This window comes from Rhinolophus ferrumequinum, chromosome 8 (genome assembly GCF_004115265.2).
Source record: "Rhinolophus ferrumequinum isolate MPI-CBG mRhiFer1 chromosome 8, mRhiFer1_v1.p, whole genome shotgun sequence".
NCBI lineage: Eukaryota > Metazoa > Chordata > Mammalia > Chiroptera > Rhinolophidae > Rhinolophus > Rhinolophus ferrumequinum.
In genome coordinates this window covers 87,762,468-87,770,163 of record NC_046291.1, presented here as the reverse complement: position 1 = coordinate 87,770,163, position 7,696 = coordinate 87,762,468, and the positions used below count along the sequence as shown (strand labels likewise).

General features: G+C 44.1%; 1 pseudogene; it reads right to left on the bottom strand.

The window, feature by feature from the left end:
• Positions 1 to 5,455: 5,455 nt before the first annotated feature.
• LOC117026291 (E3 ubiquitin-protein ligase TRIM41-like) lies at positions 5,456 to 7,230 on the bottom strand (annotated as a pseudogene).
• Between the last annotated feature and the right edge of the window lie 466 nt (positions 7,231 to 7,696).

The following is a 7,696-nucleotide window of genomic DNA, read 5'->3' as shown; positions in this document are numbered from 1 at the left end:
AAGGACTGAAAACCAATGGTATAAGTTTCAGTCCAAGTCTGAAGACCAAAAATAGAAGATCAACAGTGTAAGTTGTTGTTCAGGGTTAGGAGTACTGATGTGCAAGGGCAAGAGAAGGTGGATGCCCCAGCTCAAGCAGACAGGAAATTCAGCCTTCCTCTCCTTTTTCGTCCCTATGATGACTACCTCTTATATTTTAAAACTTAAGTGCTTCGCTCAACCCACTATAGTCCCTGCATTGAGAACCACTGCTCTCCAATGCAAGTCTGAGGCTCCCTAGAATTTATTTCTATAATTTCCTGCTCTAAACCATTTAAATCATAGGTGATCAAGCTCCTTCAAGATATTGACTGGAAATAATTTTTTCCAACCTCAACTAATAAATGTGAAGAAAAAACAATTTTAAAAAACGTTTTGAGCATTAACTGTATTTTTTAAATACAGTGGATATTTGATATACAGAGATTAGGGTTAATGATCCAGATATTAAGGATGGGAAGAATTAGGGATATAGCTACTTTCCCCACTCTTGCACAGAATCCAGCACTACTATGAAATCATCAGGACTTGGTTTGGGGAGCATCAATACAAAGTAGTCTGCTAAAAACATTAGCATTATTATACTGAATGCCACATGGAATGCCATAATGACTGGCCTGAAAGTGATGTTTCAGGTATGAGAAGAATATGTGTGGTTAATAAATGCATGTGAGGTATCCTTTGGGGACTCCTGGTAATACCTCAGGTGTTTGGGCATTTAGAAGAGTGCCAAATGTTGGAAATGCAACTTTGCTTACTACTATTAATACGGTATTATCTGAACGATAGGCTGGTGGGGAAAGCCTGGGAAACTTGGATTTTAACTAGATTAGCTATTTAACAATTTGTTCCAGGGGAATTGTCCTTCATTCTCATTATACTCCTTGATAGCCTCCATGAACTTGGGGATCTATTTTTAAGCAAATTTCAAATTGGTGAAGTGGTCATTGGTGCTCTCAGACTTAGTCTCCTATAACCTTTACCCTCTTTCAAGTTCAGAAAAGTAGTCTCTTTCTGACTAAATTTGTGTGAGAATCAATAAGTTATATCTGACTGAATAAATGTTATGTCTAATTATAGAACGGGACATTTTAATTCCTATAAAAAAATTAAGTTTAAGTCTCTATGACAAATCAAAAATGGAGAGTTTTCTTATAATCTTATAATCATATGGTTTCTTAAAACCATATTTTGCTGTGCATAATGTGTACTTTTTTGCCCAAATTTGTGAGGAAAAAATAAGGATGAGCATTGTATATGGGTAGTACTAATTCCACATCTATATAAATGTTTTTAATTCTTTTATTTATGAGTTAAAAGTGTAACTCTAAAAATCATAATGATATTTGTGTGCAAAATAATACCCTGGAATACAATAATTGTTTTGTTGAACTTATGGTGAACTTGCAACAAGGAAGAGTTCTTGACCTTCTATGATGTATAAATATCATAAATTTGTTACCACTACATAAAATTTCTTGTACCATAATATATTATGAAATAAATGCTAAATTCCTTTATAATACAAAAATCAAGTATCTAAATGTAAACAAATAAAAATTTGAATAAAAAATTAAAGTGAAAGAATTTTTTCCCTGAAAGTTTGGACCAAAAACATGGGAGTGCATTCATTATACATGGCAAAATATGGCAGTCTGCTCGTCCATAGGGCTAGTCTCATACCCAGAACATACTTCTTTGTTCTTTTTTTTTTACTAGTTTCCTTCTTGGTGTGAATTATCACAGTATGTGCCCTGAAGAAACTTTTCCAGTTTATGCTCTGAAAATCTTTCCATGCGAGTTCCAACCCAGTCTCTCTACATCCTCCATTCTTTTCTTCCCCCTTCTCCTCTAGGGCCCCTAGAACACAAAATGATTTAAACAAACAAACAAAAACCTTTCTCTTATTTCTGTTATATTACTAAACAAAGTATTGTTTTAATCTTTCATAAAACAACTTCATTTCCACCATCTTTAGGCTTTTGTTCTTCATGGAACCAATATTTTACTTCTTAATTTCTCACTTTTTACTTTGGCATGTAAAAGTTACCCTCATTTTCTTAAAATGTGAATGTTGTACACCCCACAAACTTATAACTTATTTAACGGCTCATAAGATTGTTTTATAAAACATTACTGGATGTGTTTGTATTCAGCTGTTGACCCATTTGACTGAATATTCTTGAATTGGACAACACATGGATGCTCAATAGACCAAAATAAAACCAGACAAGAGTTTCATCCACATTTTTTTTTTTCCAACTATTTTGGGGATATTATATTAAAATGAAATAAACTACTTTTTTTTATTTGTTTGCTGTTTACATATGTGTTTAATCTTCTTTTATTTTACCTTCTATAATGATATGATAGTACAGAATATATGTAAACAAATAATTAGAACCAATAAGATATTAAGTTATTGTTGCTGAAATAAAAATGAACATATAAAACAGTACTTCTCTTCTACAACAGAGTCCATTAAAAATAAAGCAGAAAAAAATTATTCCATTCACAGTAGCAATGAAACATTTAAGTTCCCAAAAAAGAAGCTAGATAAATATGGTCAAATCCTTTAAAGAGAAAAATTACAAAATATGTTGAAACAAACAAACAAACAAACAAAAATATATACTATTTTTATTTTGGGATGCTCAATGCCATAAAACCCCTAACTTTCCCAAAATTAACATAAATTTATTACACTTCTAATAAATATCCCAAAAAAGATGTTTGAGATCCTTGATTAGTTGATTCTAAAATTTACAATAACTTCTGTTATAGACTTAATTGTGCCTTCCCTAAAATTTATAAGTTGAAGCCCTAACCTTCAATGAAGCTACATAAAAAAAAAATTAAAAAAAAAATAGGGCTTCAGAAAGGTAATTACAGTTAAATGGGATCATAATGGTGGGGTACTAATCCAAAAGAACTAATGTCCTTACCAAAGATGAGAAGAAACTAGAGGCATGTATGTAGGTATCTATTCTCTCTCTTTTTCTCTCTCTCTCTCCCCTCACTTCTCTCCTCCTCTCTCTCTCTCTGCATGCACACAAAGGAAAGGCCATATGAGGCTACAATAAGACGACAGCCATCTAAAAGCCAAAATAAGAGGGCTCACCAGAAACCAACTCAGATTGCACCCTCATCTTGGACTTTTAGCCTCCAGAATAGTGATAAAAGAAATTTCTGTTACAAGTCACCCAGTCTAGTATTTGTTTTCTTAATGGCAGCCCTAGAGGACTAACACAAACAGTGTTCCTGAGAAGTGGAGTGCTACTATAACAAACATTTCAAAATGTGGAAATGGCTTTGGAACTGAGTAATGGGTAGAGACTGAAAAAGTTTTGAGGTGCATGTTATGAAAATCCTAGATTGCTTTCAATGGATTGTTGGTAGAAACATGGACATCATAGATAATTTGGGCTCAGAAGGAAAAGAGGAGAGCTGAAGTAAAAGCTTCTATCATGTTAGAGAATGCATTTATCATGATCAGAATGCTGATAGCAACAGAAACACTAAAGATGCTTCTGGTGAGGTCTCAGATGGAAATGAGGAATACTTTATTAGAAGCTAGAGGAAAGGCAACCCTTGGTATAAAATGGCCAAGAACTTGGCTGAATTGTGTTCTAGTCTTTCATAGACGGTAAAACTTGTGCGAGTTGATCTTTGGTATTTAGCAGATATTTCTAGGCACAATGTTGAAGGCCACATGCTGTTTCTTTTTACTGCTTATAGTAAATTCTGAGGGGAAAGAGTTAATTGAGGGGACTATTAAGCAAACAGGAACCAGAACTTGAAGGTTTGGAAAATTCCCAGCCTGTTTATATCGCAAAAAATGAGAAAGTATGTTCTGAAGAGAACACCAAGAATGTGGCTAGATAAGCACTGAATAAAGAGAATATCCATGGGTTTAATCGTTTAGCTAACTGAAACTGGGGATAGAGATGGGATTAAACCAACAGGGACACTTCCATTTTGGACCAAAGGAAACAGAGACAGGATGAAATAAAGGAAACAGAGACAGGATGAAATAAAGGAAGGCTTTCTAATTTACGGGTTTCTACAGGACTGGACATTAGATCTATTTGCTGCAAATATGCTTTATCCATGAAGGAAAGGGAAGACTGATCGCCAAGGTGACTCTGAGATGATCAGGTCTGCCACTCCCATCACAGGCCCAGGAGACAAGGCTGCTTTCTCCTCTGTTTCAGAGGGTAGGGTCACCTTTTTACTTTCTATGAGCTAGGCTGCCTCTGCACTGTGCAGCAGGCGTAGAGCTTTCTCAAACAGCGAAGTGTGAATGTGTTTATGGGTGGGGTATGGGGGGGGGTCCATCCATCCACAGTCAAAGGGATATGGGTGACACCTAGGGATGTAAGGTGATGCTGTTGCCTCAGTAGGTCCTGATGGCAGAACATTCGGCCAGAGGATTATAATTATTATTGTAAATAAACTTATTTCCACAACAAAACACAGCTTCTCTTTTCCCCAGAAACATAAATTGATCTGGGCCATCAAAGCACAGGACAAAAAGCTGATACGTGACAGAAGGCAGGGGTTGCTAGAAAAATAAATTATTCCCCAAGGTTCTCCTCCTGGAGACCCAACCCTTCTCCAGCTTCCCACCAGGGCTCACCAAGTGGAGGGAACTAAAGACAAGAAGAAAGGATGAAAACTGACAAACTCTACTTCACAAAGAGGAAAGGAGTCTAACAGTGAAAAGTGTAGGGTGAGCTTTGCTCCTAGATTGAGTACTGGGAAAAAGGGGAAGAAAATAATTTATTGGGGATGTAACTATATGTGATTTCAATTAAGTGAACTATTCCAGATTTCTCACTGAAGCTAAATTCAGGCCAGTTTATGGAGGTAGAATTTTGGGATACAGGGAAAATTTAAAATCTTCTCCTTCCCCAACAGAGTAGATGGTTATTTCACAACTCTATTCTTTGCCTACCCTGCCTCCCCCAAAAAAGCCTCCAAATCCCTTAGCTAAAACTTGCATCAGAAAATGGAATTGGGATGGGGGTAGTCATGAGTTTTGCACAAATCTTCCAGCCTGAGAACTGACGTGAAAAGTTGTAGAACACGGGTGGGGAAAGGGAAGTTAATGAAATTATATATCCCCTCCCCTACGCAAACTCAGGCCCTGGACAGACGAAGGAAGGGAAGACCAGGCAGCTATTATCAGGGACCCAGGCAGACCTGTTGGACATATAATAGGTGAGAGGAGGTCAGGAGGGTTCTTCTAGAGAGAAAAGCAAGGTCCTGGAATCAAGGGGAAGCAGGAACCATGCAGTAACAAACAGTGGGAGGAGCCTTTGAACCCGCAAACAGAGGCCACCCTCCACCACCACCTGTGCCCCTCCCCCTCGCCAGTGCTGACCAGAGGGGACCCTGCGGGTGGCAAGACTGCTCAAGGGCACAACTTGACGTGGGTGCCCTTAGAGAGCACCCGGAAGAAAGGGAAGCCACTCTCACCCAGGAAGGCAGCTGAGAAGGTGTGCACGTGGGCCAGGGACTCTGAGTTGTACAAGTGCAGGCGCCCGGCCTCGTAATCCAGGTACACGCCAAAGCGCTGCGGTTTCTCACTTGGGCTCAGCAGTGTCTGCTCCGTTGAGCTCGGTGCCTGGTAACATGTGCCATGGGTGCCCACACACCACACTTCCCACTGGAGCGGAGGCTGCGGCGCTGCTGATGGCGCGAGGAAGAGCTGGCTCCCCCGACATCCACCCACAGCACTGCCAGAGCCCACCTTCTCCGTACGCGCTGATTCCCAGGCGGCGCCTGCCTCCCAGCCTGGCCGCCCGTCCACTTCTACCCCCCAGTAGCGCCGGCCAGAGCTAAAGCCCTGGGCCCCTAATACGCAGCAGTCGGCGGAGAAATGCTTGGAACGGTCAGCAACCTCTTGCTGTGGCTCTGCCAGGCACACCGCCCAGCGATCAGGGGACAGTATCAGGGCCCGGTGAGCCGTGTCGGGGTCCAGCGTCACATCTGCTCGGGCAGCCCGACAGCACAGCCGGCTCGTTTTCCTCACGATGGCGTCTGTCAGGAAGTAATGGCGAGGGGATTGACAGGGCTCAGAGGACTCTGGGGGCTGCAGCCGCACCTTTGCACACTATTCAATCAAGTCTCCTGGAAGCCCTGGAGCAGCCCCAGACGCCCCTGCTGGCCCCGCTCCTGGGCCTCCGCCAGCAGGAGGCTCGGCTGGGCTTCGTGCTTCTCCGGAGGCGCAGCGCCAGCCTTGCCTGCTCTTCGGCCGGAAACCGACATGCGCCGGAACTGTGAGTCCACAGCTGTCAGGCCTGACTTCATCTGGCAATGGGATGACGCAAAGGGACCTGCACACTTCCTTCAGCTCTGTCACCGCCTCTCCTCGTTGGCTTTCATTTTCTGCACGGCCTCCAGGCGCTTCCTCGGAGGTTCCGGGCACCCCTGCAGTTTGGCCTTGTCCTCCCGCCCCACCACCTCCACTGGCACACGCTGTGCTGTTTGTGGCTCCTGGGTTCTCGGCGCCTCACCCAGAGGGCCTCTTCATCCACCTCGCAGAAGGGCTCCAGGACTTCTTGGTGTTTGGTGCAAATGCCCTGCTCCTGCCCAAAGCGCTCCCGACCCGGGCCTGGGCGCATCTGCCGACTCCCTTGGCCCGTGTTGGCCAGCTGCAGGTTGGGGCGGAAGCTTCCAGCACTGAGGGCGGGTGAGGCACCTCTGAGGGGCTGCAGGCGGGGGCAGTGCCATGACGGGGTCTATTTCCTCTTCCTCGTCTTCCTCTATGTCCCCCAAGTAGCAGTCCAGGTCTCTGTCCTCGTCCTCCTCCTCCCACAGATAGTCCGTGTCGTTCCAGTTGGACCTGCCCATGCCACCGGTCCAGAACACACCCTCCTCTTACTCGTCGACATCTTCTTACGAGTCTTCCTCGTAGTTTTCATCCCTCACGGGGGTGTCCCACCCCCAGCCGGCCTCCACAGCCTCCACTTCCTCTTCTCCGACCTCCTGCTCCTCTTCCTCTTTCTGGATTAACTCGTCTCTGTCCTCATCCTCCTTTCCCCACAACTGGGTCACACACCTTCGGCAGAAGTTGTGCCCACAGCCAATGGCCACCGGGTCCTGGAAGTAGTCGAGGCAAATAGGGCACACCGCCTCCTCCTGCAGGGTCCGCACAAGGTTGGGTGCCATGGCAACGGCAGCCATCTTAGTGTCCAGCTGGCCAGTGCAGACGGTTGGTGCGGTTGTGGGGGGCAAGGAGCTTTCCTCTCAGATGCTCGGATGACCCGGCCTCACACCCCTGCCCTGCCTCACCACAACTTGACTTAAGCACAGTCAGAGAAATGTCCTCCCAACAACCCACTCCTCCACAGTTTTCTACTCCCAAAGGACAAAAACTGTGTCTACGAGGGGACAGGACAGAGCTCAGCGTTATCTACAAGTCCCTCTAGCTCTGAGTTCAAAGCGGCCCCAAGGCGCCTGTGGGGACAGAGCCCCAAAAAGCAGTTTCCAGGCTCTCGGCCTCACATAGAAAGGTGCTGGCTCAGGTAGTAAATGGCCATCGACTGTGATCAAATGGCCATCAGCTGTGGCTAGTTGGCCGTCAGCTGTAACCAGTGAGCCATTGGGCACTAATATAACTGCCGTGGCTACACCAGCAGAAAAATGGGGG